At 38.1% G+C, this 24,919-nt stretch overlaps 1 protein-coding gene across 1 annotated transcript in view; it reads left to right on the top strand.

Annotated features, from left to right (window-relative positions):
• Nucleotides 1-24,919, top strand: part of TENM3 (teneurin transmembrane protein 3) — a 1,264,592-nt gene that overhangs the window by 220,267 nt on the left and 1,019,406 nt on the right. The window lies entirely within an intron of this gene.

Raw genomic sequence — 24,919 nt, 5'->3', positions numbered from 1 at the left:
TAGTATTGACCATGATTTTAAAAAGAGATTGTAATTATTTACAGTGAAATACGTGCTGCTACAATATTATTGATAGGAGGTACATAATTGATTTTAAGTGTTTATTGATTGTAAAGGGAAACCTCTGCATAAAAATTAATGAAATAGTAGTGACCTCTCATTATGTTTTGCTTTCAGGATCTGGAATGGGGGAACTAAATAAAATTATTCTATTTCATATTAATTGTATCATAATTCAAGTTATCTGAGACAACATAACCTTGCTTTTTAATTTCTATACTGTCATTTCTGATGTAAAATTTTAGGAGGACATAATATAGGCTACTGATAATCATTCAAAGACAGTGTAGGAGCTTTCTGTTCTCCTTTATGACAAATGTTAAAAATCATATCTTAACCTCATTATTATTTGCACATAACGTTATGTTAGCATGAAGAAGACTTTGTATATTAACAACCCCTCCACATTAACTTTAGAATGTGTGCCATGCATTGTAATTTCCAATATGTATGTTTCAACATGTATGTTTAGACAAACACCAGCTCCCTTGGCCAGTAAAGCAAGATGAGCGTCGCAACCCCAGAGTCATTGGTCAGGGGTCCCTTTACCTTTTTACATGTTGCACATGAATGTGACTAATTAAATCCTGAAGGCCCACTGCAGGGTCAGAATGATACAATTTGAAATAGAAAAACATTGGGTAGAGTTGTGGAGAGAATGTTAACTCTTCCCCAGCCAGCCACTTTCCCTCTTCACTTGGGTGCAGATAGGTTCCTTCCAGAAGTATTTCTACACAATAAAAGAGTTATCTGATACCTTGTGGAGAGTGTATTAGAAAACCAGTGGGTGATGAAGAGTTGCACAGGAATTCTCCTCCACGGTGGCTTCCCTAAATTTCATTGCTCTAAATTACAACAATGAAACAAGACAATGGAATTAACAGTTTGTGCCTTTGCTTTGAAATTCCATGTTATATGAAAAGCAGGGTGCTTCTGTATCTCTGTCTCTCCTGTGACATGTGTGAGTTACAAATGTTTATGGAATTCACACATCTCATGACAGGAGAAATCTACAGATTTCAGTTTTGCGTGCTGTACAGAAGCATGAAAAAGAAAAGCACACGAGTCACAAATCAGCTTTTTGCTAATACTTAGTGAATACAAACATTGTATTGTTGTTAATGGATAAAAAAAGAAACACATTATAAAGCCCACTGCTGAAAAGATAGAATAGATAAAGGGGAATGTGTTGCAATAGAAAACATAAAAGTGTGTTTTGTTGGTTTAAAGTATCTGTATTGCAATTAGAATTATGGCTTTGATATAACATTTTAGAAGGATAAAGAATATAGCCTACAGGATGAGGAATCAGAGAATCATAGCATTGGAAGGGATCCCAATGGTCATCTGGTCCAACCCCCTGAATGTAGCAATCTCAACTAAGGCATCCATGACAGATGGCCATCCATCCTCTGCTTAAAATAACTGCAAGGAAGGAGAGTCCAACACCTCTTGTGGGAGTGTGTTCCACTGCCAAGCAGCTCTTAGTGTCAGCAAGTTCTTCCTGCTGTTTAGTTGGAATATCTTTTCTTGTAACTTGAATCCATTGGTTCAGGTCCTAGCCTCTGAAGCAGGAAAAGAAACAAGCTTGCTCCATCTGCTTTGTGACAGCCCTTTAGATATTTGAAGGTGGCTATCATATCACCTCTCAGGCTTTTCTTTTCCAGGCTAAATATATCCAGCTCCCTCAACTGTTCCTCATAAGGCTTGGTTTTCCAGAGCCTTGATCATCTTGGTAACCTTCCTCTGCACACATGCCAGCTTGTCAACATCTTTCTTAAATTGTGCCACACAGAACTGGACACAATACTCCAAGTGTGGTCTGACCAAGGCAGTACTATGCCTTGGTGGTACTATGGTGCTATGACTTTGCTTGATTGGAACATTATACTTCTGTTGATGCAGCCTAGAATACCATTAGGGATTTTTTATTTTTTTTGCTGTTGCATCACACTACGTTAAGCTACTAAGACCCCTAGATTCTTTTCATATGACAAGTCAGGTATCCAACAACTTTTATATTTGTGCAGCTAGTTCTTCCTGCCTAAGTATAGAATCTGGCATTTGTCCCTAATGAAATTCATTTTGTTACTTTGGGCTCAGTTCTCCAGTCTGTTAAGGTCATATTAGATTCCAATTCTGTCTTCTGCAGCATTGGCTACCCCTCCTACTGTCACTCTGTAGCATTTCTCCATTTTCTCCATCCAAAGGACCTACTACTTATTTATTCTTCCACCTACTTCAAAGATACCTGTATTGTTATTTTTTAACCTTTCTTGCAAGCCTGAGCTCATTCTGAGCTTTGGCCTGCCTGACCTTCTCCCTGCAACTGTTGGCTACTTGTGTATACTCTTCCTTCATTATTTCCTCTTTCTTCCATTTCTTGTACATACCATTCTTAAATCTCAGCTCATTTATAAGCTCCTTATGCAGCCACACTGGTTTCCTTATATGCCCCCCACTTTTCTTTCTTTTTGGGCCTTCAATATTTCAGATTTAAGAAATTCCCATTCATCTTGTACTCCTTTCTCTTGGAGTATTTCTGACCATAGGGTCCCTCCTAGTACATCCTAAAGCTTTTTGAAATCATTCAGAGATATAGTTTGTGCATAGGAGCTTTCCAATTCTCTTCTATGACAGAGAAAACTATAACAGATGTGAAAAAAATAGACATTAGAACACTTTGCATTGCTTACAGATGTATAGAAATGTCAAGTTATCTTAATGTATTACAGGAGAAAGAGTTTGATACAAGACACTTTTACAGCTTGCTTAAATAGTATTTGTGATCCATACATATATCACTTAAAATTGTGCTGTTAGCTCATATTCATAAATATGCATAGTAACGTAAGTTTTTGCTCTCTGTATTACTGTGCATTATCCCAGGGGCCAATTGCCATCACTCGCTATGAAGGTGTCCTGATTTAAAAAAAAAAAATCTGAAGATTTCCCCCCTAAAGATCTGGATTAGCTAAGGTTGTAATAAAATCAGATATAGCCTTTTTATATTATTTATCTCAAGGTTAAAATCTATATTAACAATACTGACCTTTGTTTTGTGGCTATTATTAGTAAGAATATCAGAGATGACTACAACAGTTATTTGTATTTCTTCTCTGTCCATTCCTCACAATAATAACATAATACTTTACAATGACAAATTGCTCTTTATTTTATTGTTGTAAATTTTTAAATGATTGCAATTTACTGGGTTGTGAAATCCAAATTGGAGATTTTTATTCTGCCCCCTTCTTTATTCTAATCCTGTCTCCAGTGTTTGGAATTAATTTATTTTCTTCATTTTTATCATGGTCTTGGCTTGACAAATGGTACATGACTTCCTGCTGTTTCTTTGTCTCAGTTTTTCTGTTTCTGCATTGTACCAGAATGAGTTGCAGAATGTTTGCTCAATCCTAAATCACTATAGCTTCCTTCTGGCAGATTTGGAAACTACCAAACAGGATGTGGATATTGAACTGCAAAACAGGATATGTGTGGCAGTCTTCAGTGCCTGTACTAATTTACCTTAATTCCAATCTGCATTAATTCCCCTTCCATTTTCCTTTCTACCTTTTTGAACTACCATTATTTCCACAGCATGCCATGTTGTTGGGTTGAAATAAACAACAGACGAATGACGAGTGTCATATGGGATGCATCTACCGAGCATGTCTCGGGGAGTCCCTTTTATTGAATATTACAGCATTGCCACATATGTGCTTGTTGCTGATTGGTTAACACAAATACAATACAAGGGTTGCATATAGGCATCAATCATCAATAGATTAAAGGCTGGGAAAGGGAGCACAGAACTAGACAGGCATGAAAACCTCCTTGTTAAACTATTACTAGTGATTGATATAGCAAAAGTAGATGTGGTCAACCATGCATTAAGAACAGGTCAGGATACAATGTTTCATGAACTCAATGTGAACTGAACATTCTAGGGTGAGGAAGGAATGCTTCAGCTTAGAACGGTTTGCCAGAGTCATGTGCAGAAGCAAAACTTCCCATCACCATGTGGCTTGGCACCTGTTGGTATTTTTTCAGGGTATGCCTCTTTTTCCCAAAGCTGACACTGTCAGATTAAAGAAGCCAAGTTTTCTATACAACAATTAAAAAATGAATAATGAATACTTTACAACAGCATCTACATTCCTGATATGATAGAAACAAAAAAGTTTGGTAACCCAGATTTAAGAAAATACTCTTGAGAAATATCAATAGCTTCTACCCATGTTGCATTGTAATCTGAGAAAAGAACCACTGGCATAAAGTGTAAAACAGAGAGGAGAGGCATGAATATACACTGTAGGAGACCTGACCTGTGATTTTAATATTGTTCATAACAAATCTTTTTTTTTCTCTTTTTAATTGGGGGTAGCAGCTACAGATCCCATCATCCCTGACTGTTGGCCATACTGGCTGGGACTGATGAAAGTTCAGCAATATGTGGACTACTTTGGCTAACCCTGATTTCTATTATCTTGTTGTAATAAGCCCTGAAAATATGGTTACAGGACAGGATATAAATATTTTAAATAAATAAAAATAAATGCTGTGGTATGGTATTGCACAAAAAAGGCTTTGTCTCAGTACCACACAGAAAATGCACTGTACTATTCCTCCAGCTGAATCTATACATATACTCAGGTGGACAAATGTTTTCCATTTATTTAATCAGATAAACAGCATATTTTCACCATAGTTAATGTGCATAAAACATATTTCTATTTTAAAATATATTATTGAACTGCATTGAGATAATTTGAATGAAAGATATTGTTATAAGTGTTCAAACGGTTAAGGGGGGGAATAAACAAAATTAAAGCCAGGGTTATTTGTCATTTGTGATTTGACTGCTGCACAGCAAGAAATTGATATAAACTTCATAACTACAGTACATTAGACTTTGGTTCAGAATGGCAATGATTGTGCTTTGTTCTTTTAAAACATTCCAGTCCGCATGTTAATTGCATTACTGGTACTTCTACATTATGGGAGGCACAGCAAGACCAGCATTTGTGTGAATACTATCTGTAAATACTACTGTTGCTGAAAGGTTTAAATCCAGTGATTTTCTAATTTATGTCTTTGGTGAAAGTCTTGGACAAAATACTTTCTTCAATGCCTCCCTGATTTTTAAATATGTTTGTGTATAAGAGCCTGATGCGCCAGCCAGTGGTCCATTTAATCCAGCATTATGTTCTCACAGTGGCCCAACAGATGCCTGTAGGATACCTGCAAGCAGAAACTGAGCAAAGAAACACACACACCCCTTTTGAGCAACTAGTGGAGGCAGAACCTGGTCATCATAGCTACTAACCACCGATGCCCTCTATGTATTTACCTTTTCCTCTCTTGAAGCTATCAAGTTAGTGGTCATCATTGCATCCTGTGGGAGTGCATATGATTTAGACAGACACCTTTCCACTTAAAATTGCTGACCTATTCCACATGGGGCTACTCTAGGAAATAGCCCTGTGGAACCTTAGGAAGTGGAGTTGGAGCTGACACTCAACTTCCCAATCATCTATAGGTATTCTTTTTCTACCACACTTCCCTATATATTTCATGTTTCCTTAGGAATACATTTCAATAAAAAATAATAATGCGACCCCTTTCATTCATTAAAAATACATTGCAAAGTTAGGACTCATCATACTACTGTATCATACTACCTTAAACAGCCATGGCTCTTCCCCCAATGAACATTGGAAGCTGCAGTTTGCTAAAGGTACTGAGAGCTGTTAGGAGATACCCAGTCAGAGCTATAGCCTTCAGTGTACCTCTGTGTGGACTATAGGGGTATCCTTAAAACTCACAGCACTCTTAATAAACTACAGTTCCTAGGGTTATTTAGGGAAAGCCATGAGTCCATGACTGTTTCAACCATCCAAGTATGCTGTGGTACAGATGTTGTTTCTTTCATCTGCCTGCATTCAATAGATGGTTAGGCTGCTCTGTACTGACTGATTTATAAACAGGCTGAAGCAATAAATCCAATTGAGCACAATAGTTGCTGTATCTCTGGTAGTTTCATTCACTGAATGGTAACAATTCTACTTTCAAACAGTAATTTCCTTATTATTAGCACACCTGTCCACCATTCTGCACTAAATAATCTGCTGCTCTTTCAAAAAACCTGGTTTTTAGACGTTAAAATCTAATACCACATCCAACTATATCTATAAATATTTTCTCTGACATATAATTAAATATGGATTAAGGGATAATCAATGGATTATTCTTCAGAGTGTAAGTTAATACCCTTCTCTTTACTTAACTGATACATTCTTTCCCTCTTTGTTGTTGCTTTTTAACAAGTACAAAAAGATGTGAATTGCCAAAAAAAAGTACATATTATTGTTCTTTGGATTTAACATTGTTCCGTATCACTTAAAAAAAAACAAGCATCAAACCTTTATAGTGCAATCTCACACTGTACATATCTCCTTAAAACTTAGCCACATTGAGTTCAACAGGATTGACTTCCAGATAAGTGTGTATATAGGATTGCAGCCTAAGGACATTTTTTAAGTAGCTGGATTCCATTCTAACATCCCAAAGAAATAATAATAATAATAATAATAATAATAATAATAATAATAATAATAATAAATTAATAAATACCCCACCCATCTGGCTGCGTTTCCCCAGCCACTCTGGGTGGCTTCCAACAAAAGATTAAAAATAAATTAAAACATCAGTCATTAAAAATTTCCCTAAACAGGGCTGCCTTCAGATGTCTTCTAAACGTCAGATAGTTGTTTATCTCCTTGACATCTGATGGGAGGGCATTCCACAGGGCAGGCGCCACTACCGAGAAGGCCCTCTGTTTAGAGTGTCCATTTGAACTGTACTTAACATTCTTTCATTTGGACATTCTCAGGATATACTGTACAGCTATATAAAGGGAAGATTCTCTACTGGTCAGTTTACAACCTGCTACTTTCCTAAAGTTTTAGTGCTTAAATGTATTTTTCTTTGCTTACTTAAATTTGTATACTGCCGTTCATCTGAAGATCCCAGAGTGTTTCACATCAGAGAAATACAAAACGTGAATACAAAAGGCATAATAAAAACAAAAACCAAGCTAATAACCACCTCTCGCCCAAACACATTTAAAAAGCCATAGAATGTTAATCAGCTGAATGCCTAATTGAAGAGAAACATTTTTGCCTGGTGCCTTATTATTACTTTATGCAATATTATTATAAATGTGCAAGCTTCCTTTTATCTCCTAGGTAGACTTTCCTGTAAAAACTACATGCCATTAGATGCACATTTTAATTGCTGCTGTTCATTTCATCACCAGCATTCACCCTCCATCACTGTTCCTGCTGGAGACCCATGTCCATGGGGAGGAGTCAGCACAACATGGAGTTGGATGGGGTCAGGGATCTTCTCTTTTGTCTATTTTAAATACTTTTTTTAAAAAAAATAACCACCACCATCCTGAATTAAACAGAAGGAGATTAGATGCTCTTAGTACAGATATCATGTTCATGTGCCTCACAACCAGTATTCTTCAAGAAGGATGAAAAGGACCATCCTTCAGCTTTTTAATTTACTTTTGCAAGTCTCTTGAAGATAAAGCAGGTGGGTCCCGAATTCAGAACTTGCCAACAGACCTACTCAGAGCGCTATTCTGCTCAAGCATCCTGTGAAAGATAGGGTTGTGGTTAAGAGATAGAGCACATGCTTTGTATGCAAAAAGTCCCAGGTTTAATCCCAGAATAATCTGTTAGCCTTTACAATGGCAAGACTCTTCACTGTGTTTTTTTTCCTTTGGCAGACTTTGCTATCCATCTGGAATATGTTGCTTTTGGTGTTAACTTTCTAGTTTACTTCTGACTTCAAGTACGAGGTCGACCCACAGTGGAAATTAATTCAATAATTATTACATTTGCCCTGAGTCGGCTGGCTGTCATGGTAGATATTTTACAAACCCAAGAGGTGTGAATTAATGCTAAACCTTTTGTCTAAAATACTTGCACTTCTGCAGGGTTGTAGCCTGACGTGCTTTTCTGCCTTCCACCCAAAAGAGCACAACCTAGGGATTTGTTTCCCCTCCTGCTCAGTTAAATATAGTAAATAGCAAGGTCTGCTTTCTATGAAGAATGTCATAGATGCCTTCCATCAGCAGGAGGTCCCCTGCAAGTGTCAAAGCTGAAATCACAAGAGGTATAATGAATCCTGTGTTACAAAACATTGACATAAAAGCCTCAGAATGTGGTACTGAAGGAAAGAATAGGGCAAATGCACATGAATCTGTCAGCAGGTGATGAGACAACGCTATAGTATTTCCTGCAACCTGCTGGTTTGGTGGCAGGACTGTTTCAAAATATATTGCTCGCAAGTGCTTCAGTTAACAGGAAGAGGCAAAGCCTGTCCTGTTGCTGCATATGTCTCCTTCTAGGGCTGTTGATGGGTTGTTGCTTGTGAAGTTACAAGCAAGGGATTACAAGCAAGAACTGCAACCTCATGCAGTTGTATCTCTTATACAAGTCTGCTTCACTCAGAAATTTATTACAACTCATATACTGATGGGATCATTTTAAAAGCATACAGTACCTCCTTGTAATGTAATAAAATATGCCTCATGGTCTCACTATTCACTGTTCTCAACTATTTCCCTCATCTTTAGTAATGTAAGCTTCATTTGCATTAGCTTTTACTAGGTTAGAAGCAATTAATGGACCAACTGCAGGTTTGTAGTAAGCTGGAATTGTTCCATTAGTGTTTTATCTGATTACATATAATGTTACACTTTCTTTCTTTGGAAGATAACAAAAACATACTGTTCATCAAGAAGAGCCTCAAATGAAAATATCCCCCTGTGCTCCTTTTGAAGGAAGTGCATGATACAGACTAAATAAATATGGAAAACCTTACGTTTATTCATAAGGAAAATGGTACACAGTGGGCATGGAAAGAGGCACAAAATGAACCATCCAAGTTTGTGCCCTTGAAAGAACTATTTGAGGACATGGTGTCAGTTTTCATCATAATTTAAGTGACACAAATATGTTTGTATGTATGTATAATATCAAGAAGGCTATTTCATTTCTGTCATTTTACTGGACCAATTCCAGATCACATATAGATTATACATTTCCCTAGAAAGCCTTGATAGAGGTCAAGTTGATTTTCTCTTGGCAATATTGCCAAACTTTCTGATGACTTGCATTTCTCTTAAAAGGTTTTAAAATATTGCAATCCACATAAACGTGTGATAGATTATCTAAGCAGATGTTCTTTTCACAAAACGGGTTGTGTGAAATTTGTATGTGCTTGCATGCATATGCAATAACATCACTCTTTCTTTCTTTCTTTCTTTCTCTCACAGTCCATGTATTCCATGCAGGCTGGGCTTCTCTTGTAAGAATTTGCCCCCCCCACACACACCTTTTCAGATTGTACCTCCAACACTTAGAAAGAATGAAACACAAATTCCTGCCATGCCAATACTCTTACCTACCTACTCAGTTCCAGTCAGTGTATAATCAACTGATCACCGGCAAGATGGGGGAAAAACTTTTAGTTCCCATCCCACATCTCATCCTTAACCCCATCTTTATACCTGTTTGTTTTCTCACAATTTTAAATGAAAAACAATAGGTGATATTAAGCAGCAGAAAGTTAAGCAAGAAGAACAATATTGGTGACAAATCTTGGAATGCTTGATCGCTTTGGTCAGAGTTCTTGGTTTGCAAAACTTGGCATCCCGTGGTACAACTGAAAAGTGCTAGCAATTGAATTTTTATTTTTATTTTTGAAGTTTGTAGAATATCTAGCCCTTTTTTATTCTACCATGAACAAACATTTGCTCAGCATTAAAGATCCAGACACAGTGGTTCCCTACCTAGGAAAAGATATCCCAAATGAGCTTATACAGCTTCTAGTAGGTGCTATAAAACAGAAAGAAATTAGCATGTGTAAGCTCAGCCAAATACCACAGAATTATTCTAGACTGCACACTTGAGGTTGGTCATATTGGAACAAATGGCCACAATTGTATATTATGTTGATGTAATCAAACCATTGGATAATGAGATGTCTGAGCCTGACACTATTATAAGAAACTATTTCTTGGTATTCGTTCTACAAAAGGAGACTACTGGTTCCTTTATTACAGAAGCTATTCTTGGAAAGCTTGAGGAAATAGAATTACCAATTGAGAATCTGTGGTCAAGAATCTGTGGTCAATGGTAACATGAAAGACAAAGAAAAGGGCATACAAGAGTCCTGGACATAAATTCCCGTGCATTTTTTGTGCCCTGTAATTCACACTTTAAATTTGGTCATCAGTGTTGTCTGGAAACAACTAGTTTATTCTGTTTGGTTCAACAGATCTATAATTATTTCTCTTCATCAACTCAGCATTGCCAAATTCTAACTGGCCATGTATCGTACTTAGGCATAACTGTTAAACCATTGAGTGAAACAAGATGGGAGAGTTAGTTTGGTGCCTTGACGCAAATGAGATATCATATTGGTAGTACATATGATGCTTTAAGAGAGATATTAAAGCCCAAAGATTTTGTCCAGAAATAATTCCTGAATTGAAGCCAAGGCCCTTGGTGATACGGTATCAACAACAAATCTATTGAAGATGTTCTTAAGGCCTGCAAGAATTTGGGGTGGGGGGAATCATTGATGCACAATGGAAATAAATATATTGATGCTGAAGAACTGTGCTGTGAACTTATAGCCATAGTTTAAAGACTTTCAAAGTCTGTGCTACTACAAGGAGTACTTCTCTTCATACTACAACAAAAAATCCTGGATAATGTTTCTGTTGCCTTAAGGATCCTTCTCACACTTCCAGTGTCAGAGCCAAAGGTGAACATAGTTCCCAAAGATCAAACTTATAAAAACTTACATATGTTCAACGATGTTGCAAAAGAGACTAGTTGGCTTGGCAACTATATCAATTGAACATGCTGAAGCATCAGCACTTGACCTGAAGGAATTCACAAGTTTACTTAAAATGATTTTTGTGCTAAATCTTTTTTATTTGTATTTGAGAAAGATAATCAAAGATGGTTTTATTATTATTTATTCTTGCAATTTAAAATAAATCTAGCTGTTTCAAGTTTTGTACTTTTCATTTTTTTTCTACAAGCCATCTGTTGTTGAAAACTGAAGTTAGCATTTTTTGGAAGGGTGCAAGTAGTTAGCCTTGCCAAGGGTGCAAAATAGCCTGGTACTGCTTGTGAGCAGCAATGGTAATGTTAAATATTTGCTAAATTTCACTGCACAAACAATCAGCTATACAGAATAATGGAGACGTTAATAAGCATAAAGACAGTAGTTAAAAACCTATTACATGCTACAAATATAATATTTATAATTACTATAATAGTAATAATATATTTATAGCAATTATATTTAATGTATGTTGCGGTGTTCTAGGCACTTAGATCCCAAATGCATTATACATTTAAAGCAGTATCGTACCAATTTAAACAGAAAATAATCTACAGAAGCTCGTTAAACACTAATCTTTCATAGACAGACTGAGGGTTTCTCAAGTCAAGTGATACTGTTATGTTGTCTGCACATCTCCAATTAGTTCAGGGGCACAACAATTATATAGAATTGGCTTCTTTAGAAAGAGCATCATTACAGACTTATGATTTGTGAAATTTGCATATATTTAGAAATCTACAAGTTGAGCAGAGGTGGAGGCAAATTTAAACACTTCAGCAGAAAGATAAACCCATTGTAATATTATATCTCCAGTGAAAGGCAGTCACTCCCCTCCAACAATAATAATAATAGTTAGGATGATTATGATGATGCCAGGATCATTAATGTTCAGTATATGTGTGCTTGCACATCTGTGTGGAAGTGCTTCAGCTGATGGTCAATTCTTTTAGACTATAGATAAGCTATTTGATATTTAGACATAGTGATGTCTTGAAATATTGAAGAAATGATTTTTTTTAAGCCACTGTAGGACAAAACAACACAGGCAGAAGACCTGTGGCACTTATATTCTTTCTCCCTGAAATCTCATTAATAGTAGTTTAAATGCACTTTCCTGCAGGAAAAGTCTTATCAGTGGTGGACAATGATCTAGCAGAGTAAGGCCATCATAATTTTGTTTTTCCTAATATGGAGCAGGATGCAGAGAAATAGTGATGCAGAAGAGGAAAGAGATAATTAACACTCTGTTTGATAGCTCTTGTGTAAAGCCATCCAAATTTGCTTGCTTTTAGCAGCCTAACACACAATTTTGAAGCAACAATGGGCAAAAGATTAAGAATTGGAAATCTTCCATGAGGGTTTTCGGAGACAGAAGCTTCGGAGGAAAATGGAATATATTTAGTTCTTTAAGAATCACTTGGAATTACATTTCTCTTGTTTAACAGGATAGGTTGGGGAAATGGGCCACTGGCTTAACACTAATATGACTACTCACAAGGTAGCCTCTGGAACATGATGTCACTTTTTGTTCTTAGAACCCTGACATCTGGCCTACACTCGGAGAATGGCAGTTTTCCATCCATTCCAGCATATGCATTGTTCCTAGACTTGTTAATACCCTAATCTGTGTAGTTGCTTTAAAGCTCTGGATCACTTTTTAAATAATAACTAATAAAATATTTGAAAAAGGAGGAGATGGAGGGAACAAACAACAGAAGTGATGACATGTCAACTCTGCTCAGAATTACCAGCTGAGCAGAACTTTGGAGGGGATTTTGGTTTGTAGTTAGGAATGGAGGAGGAATTCATTCATTCTACACTGTAAAGCTGACATTGATCAGTAATAGGCTGATCTGTCCACCCTTACTTGTAACTGGTGCACCATTTCTGAATTTTGAGTTTCCTCCCCCAGCCATTCTATAATCCAACACTGTCCCTATTAACTATACCAAATAATGTAGTGCTACAAACTGTGCTGATGGCCACTGGTTCAGATGGAGATTTAATTCACAAAGAATTAGGCTCGTTGTTGTTGTTTAGTCGTTTAGTCATGTCAGACTCTTTGTGACCCTATGGACCATGGACTCTTTGTGACCCCATGGACAGGCACTCCTGTCTTCCACTGCCTCCTGCAGTTTGGTCAAACTCATGCTGGTAGCTTCGAGAACACTGTCCAACCATCTCATCCTCTGTCGTCCCTTTTTCCTTGTGCCCTTAATCTTTCCCAGCATCAGAGTCTTTTCCAGGGAGTCTTTTCTTCTCATGAGGTGGCCAAAGTATTGGAGCCTCAGCTTCATGATCTGTCCTTCCAGTGAGCACTCAGGGCTGATTTCCTTAAGAATGGATAGGTTTGATCTTCTTGCCGTCCATGGGACTCTCAAGAGTCTCCTCCAGCACCATAATTCAAAAGCATCAATTCTTCGGCGATCAGCCTTTTTTATGGTCCAGCTCTCACTTCCATACATCACTACTGGCTATTAGTTACGCTGTCTCCATGTTATTTGTTAAAAGGAGTTCACTAAAAAGATAAGTAGAGGAAACCATTTTTGGGGGAGGGAGGTTGGATTGCTGTGCTTAGAGCCAGTGTGGTGTAGTGGTTAAGAGCGGTAGTCTCGTAATCTGGGGAATCTGCGCCCATCCACATGCAGCTGCTGGGGGACCTTGGGCTAGTCACACTTCTTTGAAGTCTCTCAGCCCCACTCACCTCACAGAGTGTTTGTTGTGGGGGAGGAAGGGAAAGAAGAATGTTAGCCACTTTGAGACTCCTTAAAGGGAGTGAAAGGCAGGATATCAAATCCAAACTCTTCTTCTTCTTCTTGACATTGGCTGAAGTCCAGGGTTTCAAAACTCAGTAAAACCCAAATAATCTCCCAGAGAGCAGATGATGATTATGAGAGCAGGGCAAACACTCAGCATCTGTGATGGAGATGCATGACAGAACATGTGCATGGTTAAAGTTACTCGTTTTATTATTTTTACTTTAGATAGATATTATATATGCAATAAAACATGCCTAATCTTCTAATACTGAACAGTAAATGTGCTTTGCAGACCCAAAGCCTGTTTTGTTTCTGTTGTCATGCTATGCTTTAAATTATTTTTAAAATGTGAAACTGCACTCCTCCTCACATCTGTCAGTAAGATCCTGTTTTCTATAATGTTACAGGCCACCCCCAATCTCTGCTGAGCGGTAGCAAGATTCCAGCATAATGCCTCACTGTTATCACCACCCAATTATCAGCCATTATTGCTAGTGTAGCAAATCTATTTATTACTGTATATCTATTTCATGTACATTTTCTTAAATTCCAGCTATTGTATCAATATAGACAGCTGTTTGCATGCTTTATGGTGATATAAAGCATTCTTTACCTACTTGTATTCTTTACCTACATTTAAAAGCAGGCGGAAGTGAAAGTGTTCCAGAGTGAACAACATGCATCTGCTCTCACTCAATAGCACACTCAGTCAATTTTTTTGTACAGAATTATTGCAGCTCTGTACATTACTGCTAATGATTCTGGAATCAAATTAATTCATAAATATTGAAAAGAGCAGCATTTACTACTTCATCTTTCTCTTGAGCTCTGTTTAAACAATTGCAGACGATGAGCCTGTTGAATTTTGAACACTTTTTAATGGATCGCTTAACTGAAGTTACGAAATTGTTCAACTCAACAGAAGCACGTGTTTTGAATTCATATCTCTTAAGGTAAATATTCAGTATAGCTATTTGGGTTTGAGAATAACTTCATGGCCTCCCTCTCCTTGCTCTGTGCAGATTCTAAAGCTGTCAGGAGTAGGTCCCCTCCTCGCCAGGGGTTTTTTTCCAAGCAATCAGAGACTGCATCTGCACATCTCCAATCTCTCCTCTGCTCTTTTTTATTTATCTCTGTGTTCTGGGAGACCAGGGGGAAGGGTAGCTTGTTCCATGGGAGGGAGACTCCCTGGATTCTTCAGCAGCCTGTATCATTTCTGTCTCCTGGCTCCCCACTTGTCCAGCTTCAGAATCAGGACTGCTCTCTGCCCCCCCTTCCTGCTCACCAAACACTGTTGCCTCTTCAGCTTCCGGCACCCTCTCCTCCCAGGCCACTCCCTCTTATCCCCCTGACCACTCATCATCATCCCACCCTCAGTCCCCTGGCTCTGAGTCTCCTTCCTCTGGGGGTTCCTTTCGGGATTCCCCTGCTGTTGCCTCCCACCACTTCTCTGGATCCAGCCAGGCCATGACAAAAAACTAAGCTTTATTATGTATCCATTGGCATTCCCTGTGTTTTCTTTGGCTCCTTGGGCCTGCTCTACAACCCAGTTGCAGCTATGGCCTATGGAGGATGGGGAAATGCCTGAAGGCCAATCTTTAGTTGCAAGAAGAGTATTTTATAGGTTTTAGAAAGAGGTTGTGATTGAGGCATTTGCCACATGGATCAGTATGGTGAAGCCTATCTCAAAAGTGTCTTCAGTCCGTTGAGTCTTTCTTGTTGATTGTAAAGTAAAGCCATAAATAAGAAGCTAGGCAGAACAAGTATGGTTAAAAATCAACTTTAAAAAAAAACCTAATGAGAATGTCATGCATACATCCTAGGGAATGTGTGAGGCCACTGCTGGGAGGGTCCAATTCTTGGTACCTGCTAGTCTTATTGTTCTAACATTTAACCTCAAAAAAAGGCAGGTGATCACTGAGAGGTTAGGATTACGGCACCATATCAAGCTGGGTTTCAGCATTCTTTGGTGCAGAGATCATACTTGTCAGGGTGGCGTTTGAGATGGTGCTATGATGTTAGGTCACAGCCTGGAACCCTACAGAATCATTTTGTGTAAATTACCTGCTTTGCTAGGTGAGAGAAATAGCTGCTGTGACAAGAACTAGAAACAGTTACTTCAGTATATCTTTAAAAACCTTTATCTACATGCTTACATATGTGTCAGTGATCATTTTAGAACCAATTCCAGTGACATTTTAAAGCTATTTTCATTCATGCATCTTTGAATATGCTTCAACAAATCAACTGTACTTCCCCATCCCCAGCACAATATGTAAGGTTTCCCTGGTCACTCTTAGGCCATTCCGAACCCTAATAAACAATCAGTATTTTGATTTAATTTTATAGTCGAATGTGCTTTCCAGCAGCCGACATATTCCCAGGCTAGAACCAACATGAGCTGACCTACTTTTTTCAATTAAGGTTGCATAGGATAAGAAAGGTCCAAGTAAGGCTCTGCAGCCTGAATTGCTCCAACTAGAGCAACTGCTGATCTAATTCTCAGAGCTTCAGCAGGCCAAGACAAATCCAAGCTGCATGCATGGTGGCAAGAATTGATCTTTGAAAGAACGAGGAGCCAAGCTTTCTGTCTCCGCATTTTATCATGCCTTCTTTCATTCTGTATTTGTAAAATAACAAATCAGAAGTGAAAGGCAATATCATCTGACATAAAACTTGCAACTTGTCATCTTTAGTACAGAACAAAAGCTAGATACTTTCTGTGACGGAAGCGCATAAGGCATCACAGAAAGAATGTTTGCTGCCTTGCTTCATCAAGACAGCTGCAGATGTTTATTCACAAGAACTTCACTAGAATTGAATTTAAATTACAACCCTTTCTACCCTCAGTTGTCAGTAACAGCTATGTAAAAATAGAAAGCTTGCCCTGTGGTGCAGATACACAGCTCTGCCTCCTTTTATTATATGTAATCACACAATAGAAGTAGTATAGAAAACTCATCCTTTTTGTATCCTTGTTTTCTTCTGATTATTTGTCTTCTTTCTTATAATATCTTGTGATTTTTTTATTGATTTTACTGTTTTATCTTTTGTAAACCACTTTGAGGTGGGGTGCTTTTTTAAAAGTTGAGGGTATATATATTTTATGAAATGAAATAATTAAATACATTGTTTTTTCAATGATTATTTCCTTTCAAGCAGGGTATTGTTGCAACTGGTAATGTCCAATGTTAGTGAGACTGCAATTAGACCCATTGAAGTCAATGGACTTAGGTTCATGGACTTCAGTTTGCCTACTTCAAGTATAATTTAGTTGCATGTAAAGACCCCCAAGACCTCCCAAAGAAAGACACAGTTGACACCAATATTAGTTTAAGGTTATTGGCATAATTTTGGCCACAACTGAGTGGTTTGCTTAGGCATTGGTTCGACTAGCTGCACCTACACCTCCGGTAGGGCAGCACTAACACCTGGACACTGGCAGAAGTCAGTAAGGGTAAACATACTGGGGGAGCATTGGTCCTACCACAGATGCAACCTCACCCCAAAATGCTCCCAGGTGCTCTGGCATGGCCCAAACCCCTGGAAGGGGATCGGACAAAAGCATGGCGAGCACCTGGATTCCTTTAATGGAATACCCTATCACACATTGGGAGGGGCAGGTGTGACTACCTCCCCTCACCACACCTTGAACCAATGCCTGATTTCCATACCTTACAAAGTTGTGACGATTTGCTACGCGGCAGGCGAAACCCACGTGGCACCAGCCAATCAGCCAAATGGGAAAATTCCTACTAGGCCCCTGGCCCAAAAGCAGATGACCCACGACAGCATAGCAAAGTCATAGCAAGACCCTAAATATAGGGAAAGTGGGCAGGTGATCCGATGCATGAGGCGAAAAGAGTAAGCTCGATGCAATGTGCAGCAGTATAAATAGGTCCCCCAGCTGCAAATTCTCTCAACCCCATTGGTCAGAATTACTCCAGCAACCAAGGGACCCAGTCGGGTTGTTGTGGCTATCCAAACGATCCCACCCACACAAACAGTGAGGCCAGTCTTAGTGGTATCACTCAACACGTGCCCTCTGTGAAGAGGACACGATTTGGATGTCACACAATTGTCTGCAGAAATAGTGGGCATGTATTGAATCATCTTGATTTTCGTAAACTGCTTAGAGGTTGCTTACACAGCCCCAACCCACAAACAGGTAATCTGAAGCTGAATCCTGGTAAAACAGATGTTCTGTAGGACGGTGGTTTTTCAGGATGGGAACTGTGTTGCCTACTTTTTCTGAATGGGGTTGCACTTCCTTTGAAGGAGCAGGTTGATAGTTTGGTGGGTGTGGCTATACACACATACACACAAATGCAGAGTAGATTCACAAGTATGTTTCTGAAATGTTTACTGTGAAAGAAAGATTTATACATAATATGTATTTTTTTGTAATAAGTTTTATTTAGAGATGTAAAGCATTATTTATACGTTAGTAAACTATTTTATTTTTGAGGGGCTATTTATAGGCAATGTTGATTTTATAATATTTTTTTTATTTCAGTGGAAGGTGTTGAATTACATATGTTGCATTGTTTGTTTGTTTGTGTGTTTGTTTTGCAACTTACATAATTATCCCCAGAAATGGAAATGTGTTGAAAATGAATTGGGAATTAAAGTTCTTATTTATTTTTTTCATTATTAGTAAAACTGATACTGGTACTGTTGATGTTTTGTTTTGGATTCAGTCCCCCATATCTCTGTTATGAGTAGATCAGTTAAATGCAGTTTAAAAGGCATAGGTTAGAAAGAGCATGCTGTTCCATCTCAGTCTACTATTCGAAGCATTTTGCAACTATCAGACTTCCTTCTTATGAGATGAGGTGGCAGGTTCGTGTCTCATTTGTACCAGATATCGGCTCACATTGTTCAGTGCTTCTCCATAGCAAAGTAACCGCATAAAATAAAATTTGTTCAGCTGAGTAGTGGGCAGGGGACTAGATAACAATGCTTCTCCCTCAGCTTTTTTTTGAGGGGGGGCAGGGGGAGGGTAATGTTTCTGTATTCAGATGATGCCTAATAAATAATTCTAGGTTTCCTTATTATCAAAGATTAAGTGCAATTTCAAACATGAAATGTGGGTATATGCCTCAATAAGAAAATAATTATGTATTAACACAAAATGACAGAAATTAGATGGTTTTATTAAAAATTGAATACCTTTGATCAATGTTTATAATGCTTCAGTACACAGATGTGCACAATTGCTTTAAACTGTTATTTAATAGCTATTGACTAAATAATTAAAAATGATGGCAGCAAAAATAATGTATGGCTAACTCTGTTTTGAAATGTGCACCAAAGTCTCATCTTAACATTCTGGAGAGCATTCTGTCTTGATCAAACTTGTTCCTATGCAAAGTTATTACTTCAAGTAGGTGAGTCACTTCTTCTTATAGTGATTTATGTATAGCTCCACTAAGTTTGTACCACAACAGGGCCAGGCCGTCCATGAAGTGAACCTGGTGGCAGAATCCAGGTGGGTGCCAGTGCCACAGGTGTCCCATCCACCACCCCCACCACCCCACAATAATGACAGAGAAGCAAGGTGAAGCAGCTGTGGCAGTGGCTACCAAAAAGATCTTGTGAGAGCCCCAGGAATTATTGTGAGATCTCATTGAGCTCTTGCCTTAACTGGAGAAACAGGACACACCACCCCTGCATAACAATAATGTTCCTCAGAAACTTATTATTTTGGGGTTATTTGCTGTTATCTGATAATTTAGCTCTCATTAAGGAATTATAACTCTCAGATATCAGTAACCTTCTTTTGTGCTATCTTTAAATTATCTTCTGGTAAGAGATATCAGATGATTAGCTGAAATACTAGGGCCATAGCAATATGACCTGTTTCCAAATAGTGTTTGAATAGAAATTGTGATAATGATTCATTGTAAGCTCTTATTTTACCCCAGATTCCCCTGTCTTCAGTGTCTACAACGTGAGCAAAGTCTAACACATTTAATTAAAGAAAATAAAATTGTATATTAAAATTATCTGGTAGTATTCAATTAAGTTTTACCCAGAGTAGATGCACTGAAATGAAAGAACGTAACTAAGTTAGGTCTATTAATTTCAGTGGTTCTTTTCTGAGTAAAATTAGCTGAATTTCACTCATAATGCTTTAATACTAATTTTTTAAGGAAAACTCTTTATCTCAAACTTGTTTAGTAGCTATAACATATGGAGTGAAGGTATAAATCTGATTGCTTGCTACTGTGCCTTGTTCTTCAAAGATTTATAACTAGCCATAACTTTGACCTCCAGAATACAACCTAGCACTCAAGGCCTTTCCTGCAAATGTTACGTTCAACAAATGTTCTTTAGATATAGATTCATGGAGGCAACACACAGTACATATATTCCAGAATGACAGCCTGCAATAAACAATACCCATGATATTTATTTATTTAAGGATTTATAATCTGAACTTTCATAAAAACAGAGCAAGGTGGAATATGTTATATATGTACTTAATGAAATATTGCTGGTTTTCAAACTGTAGTTTCCATTCAGAGTGCTGTTTCAGAAACCTACAGCAATGAAGATTAACAAATGTGAATGCAATGTTAATTTCTGGTTGAAATCATGACTGTAATAGGCAACAGGGAACCTACTGAAGCATCCAGAAAGATTATGTTAGCTCTGTGGTAGATGCCAGCATACTATTTGGAAATCATTGCATGTAAGGGCAGTGTAGAATTTTTTCCACAAAGATTAGGCACAATTAGTAGTCCTAGAGAGAGAAAAAAAGAATCTGTCAGTTCTTCCTGTCTTCACACATGAATGAAGTTAGTAACCAAAAAAGGAAGGGAAATATTATAATTTGAAAACTGACAGACCCTAATTTGAAAACTGACAGTAACTTTCATCGCCCTCTTAAAACCAGAAATTGTGAACATGCTGCCCTCTAGGTAGGAACAACGAACAAATCAAATGGGAAATGTGAAGGTAAGTCTCCAACTCAATGAGAGTGAAAGCAGAAAAAAGACATGAGAAGCAGATGATCATTGGAAGAAGTAAGAAAGGACAGTGAAATGAAGAGAGATGGGTGGATGAGGTGATATCATGCTGCAGTGCAAAAAAATATTTCCCATTTAACAGGCAATAACTTAGAAAGTAAATACTTCTGCCATTACTACCTTAAACTCTAGAAAGAGTATGTGTGCACTTGCACTTGCACATGTGTGTCTGTGTGCAACTTCCTTAAATGCAGAGTAATGAAATGGGGTTGTAACTGTTTAAATGCCAAAACCAGTGAATCATCATAGTCAGTCAAGTAGTCACGGAAGTAAAAGGAAACTGAGCATTGAGTGTAATATGGGAATGTGGTAATAGGGAAAATATATAATATTTGCAGAAGTCTATGCAAGTGATATATTCTAGATGGAAAACATGGATGTGTTGTACCTTTTTTATAAAAAAAATGAAATCTGTTTTGTGTGAATGGGATTAGTTAAAGAAAATTGTTGCTGCCACTTGATTATGTCCTTCTGTACTCTTGAGTAAATTCTATAATTGTGGAAAGTTGAGGCTGTTATGATTGCCAATGAGGCAAGTTTTGTTCTGGGCATTCGTTGCATTTTTTAGGTACTAACATTTATTTAACTTGTAAATTGCTATGTGTGTGTGTGTGTGTGTGTGTGTGTGAGAGAGAGAGAGAGAGAGAGAGAGAGAGAGAGAGAGAGAGAACGAACTGAATATGTATCTAGTGCAGTGCTGTAAATCAGCTGGCAAGCATTTTTCCGTGTTGACCAATGGAGGATTTCGTATATGCCAGTTTCACTTCAGAACCAAGCCTGTTCTGGAACTCAGGGAGAATTCACATGGATAATTTTGTCTGTATATATATACAGTGTCTCTAGTTCGGGGGGGGGGATTATATAGACCAGAAATGAATTAAGTGGTGGCCATTATGATGTATGACAATATTGATAGATAAATTATTGGAAAGGGAAACTTGAAACATAAACATTTAAAAAAAATCACACCCTGTAAGCTTGTTTTGACATCCTCGCTAATGCTTTTGTTCTTGTTCAGCCTTTAAAACAACTTGATTCTGATGTTTTTTCATAATAAAAAACATAGTGGCTTTTTGGCCAAAGTTCCAGTGGCTTTCTGCACTTAGAGGAACTTCGAAAATATTTCATTAAGGCATATTCAGTGCTTTATGCCCCCATTTTACTGTCTTTCCCTTTTTCTTTTAAATATGTTTTCAGTTTTTATGCTACTTTGTTATTTCTGGTTATTTGCTGAAGAGAAGTGGTGTGATATTGCCCCCAGCAGGGAAATTGCAGAACAGAAATACCATTCTTTTCTATGCACTCATGTAAAAAAAGCTAATGTATTTTTGCCATCTTGATGAAATAACTGTAAAAGAAATCGGAATTAGCATCACACATTCAGCTGCGTTTTGAACTTGGGTTTTTCAAAGAAAATCCCATCATATCTCATTTTTAATTAGACATTTTGGAGGACTTCTCAAGGTAGGATGTTTTTTGTTTTGTTTTGTTTGCAATAAAGCATGATAGTTTCCTGCTACAAATACATATGTACGTACATACTATTGTATATATTCAATACCTTGATTGAAAGTCAACAAAGCTTTCTGGGTTGTAGCCTTGTGCCAGATTCAACTTACCCAGTATGCTAGTGGAAACCTGTGCAAGGACTCCCACTAGCGCATTGGAGCTTTGCAGGCCCAGTCGTAGTGGAGCCAGTGGCAGGGTGAAAGCACATACAGGCAGCCATGCAACAGAAGAGACAGGGCAACATGCTGGAATGAAATAAGGGCACAACTTTATTTATTACAGGTATTTTTACGCAAGCATCTGGTGTGTATCCTAGGATCAACCAGCCCGTCCACAAGCTGATGGTTAGACGGAGTTGACCAAGGTTAAGAGTCACCCTGTGACATGCATTGCATGGGTGACCCAGCAAGATCACTGAGCCAAGGAGATTCTAAAGCCCAAGTTGGGTCTCTGGACATGGAACACACACACACACAGCTCCTTTAAGGGGATACCCCATGATAACAGACCAGGGGGGCCCACCCTGCACCCGCATGGACTAAGGATCCAACCCAATGCCAAAAATTTGTGCCAAAGCCAAGGGAGCAGAAGACCAGCCCCTGCCATGGCCACACCAGAACCACAACAGCCACTCCCAGTATGGTGAAACAGGGACAGTTCTTCCCCTTCATATTTCCCCTGTGTTCTCCCCACCTCCCTCAGATCTGCTCTGTGGAGGGGTCAGGAGAACCCCAAAAGCAGTATGGTAGGGAGAGAAGAGGGGAGATTGGTCCATTTGGTAAGTGGAAATGTTTGCACTAATGTAAGTCATGTTAGATTGATATTCTGAATTATTTATAACCTGCTGTTCCTCCATAAGGAGATCAGAATGGCATGCATTCAAAACAGTGGATGGTATATGGCTAAACAGTTCTGCTAGCACATATAACAGTTATATGTATGTATCATTGACCCATATACAGAAATATTCTTAGGTAAAGGTAAAGGTACCCCTGCCCGTATGGGCCAGTCTTGCCAGACTCTGGGGTTGTGCGCCCATCTCACTCTATAGGCCGGGGGCCAGCGCTGTCCGGAGACACTTCCGGGTCACGTGGCCAGCGTGACATCGCTGCTCTGGCGAGTCAGAGCCGCACATGGAAACGCCGTTTACCTTCCCGCTAGTAAGTGGTCCCTATTTATCTACTTGCACCTGGGGGTGCTTTCGAACTGCTAGGTTGGCAGGCGCTGGGACCGAGCAACAGGAGCGCACCCCGCCGCGGGGATTCGAACCACCGACCTTTCGATCGGCAAGCCCTAGGCGCTGAGGCTTTTACCCACAGCGCCACCCGCGTCCCTTGAAATATTCTTATGTATTATGTCCCTTGAAATATTCTTATGTATAATATTGAAATATTCTTATGTATGTATAAAACTGTAAGTTTGGTGCATTACAAGTGTTGTATTCTACAACACATTTGTTGTGCCTTACAAAAAATAAGCTTGTATAAAAATCAGAAGTTATTTTGTGTGTGTGATTAAATTCCTGTAGCTTCTCATTTCGACATAGTACCCTCTAAGAATTAAATTGGCTGCCATGAGGTTGAATTTTATGTAGGGTTGATATTTCGAATACATTCTCATTGCGGAAAAAGTCAGGAAGTGTTCAAGTTAAGTTATCCATTTAAGAAAAGGTTATACTTTGTTCAGACCATTTTAATATTTACAGTTGCTGTCATATTTCCTGTAGGGTGAACCAAGCATATGTACAAACATTTATGCTACGTATACAGCAAAAGGTCCCTAAAGAAATCAAAGGCAAGCAAAAGGACATTAAAATGTATAGAATTTAAATGTCAAGGCCAGGTTCATTAATGTTTTATGGTCCTTTTATGCTTTTTCTGGGCTTGAAAACATGGAAATTGAATGCTAAATGCAATTTATATTCAAGGGTTTCCTTCAAATTTATTTTAAGAAATACATAATTTTTATCCATGCCTGCAGTATCATAAATTTAAGAACACCATGATTATCCCTGTATATTTTTGTTATATGAAACCTGAAATTGTTAACTTAATATGACTACTATACACAATACTAACTGTATATTTTGCACAGTAAGTTCCATCCCTGTCTCTTATTCATGAATTTCAATATGTCAAACTCTTTATGCACACAGCTCAGTCCACCTGATTTGTGAAAAAAACATGCACACCATTGGACTGATGCAAAAGACTTATGAGTAATTTATATTGGATTGTTCCATATCCAGAATAATTTTTTGGTCATTTTTGTATCCGATAATGTGAGTCATAATGTGCTTATGCCTATGAATTGAAATAACGCATTTTATTTTCAGTTTTGATCAACAGATACTGCATACCACAGTAGTTGCTCCGGTACACACATGAGTTTCAAGAACAACACAGGAGAATTAAAAAATTAATATTATAGACCGCAATCCTTTATTTTTCTCCAGTTGTGTCTTTGAATCAAAGCCTGCATTTACTTTTCATAGCTTTTCATTTGCAAAACTTTTGTTTGTTAGTAAAGGTACTGTCACATGTCTTGAATTTTAGCAAGCCCTTAGCTTTATTAAACATACTCCAAAAAGTTTCACAGAAGGAGACCTCTGTTGAA

Source organism: Podarcis raffonei, chromosome 9 (assembly GCF_027172205.1).
Source record: "Podarcis raffonei isolate rPodRaf1 chromosome 9, rPodRaf1.pri, whole genome shotgun sequence".
Classification (NCBI taxonomy): Eukaryota; Metazoa; Chordata; class Lepidosauria; order Squamata; family Lacertidae; genus Podarcis; species Podarcis raffonei.
This window is presented reverse-complemented; position numbering and strand designations above follow the sequence as displayed.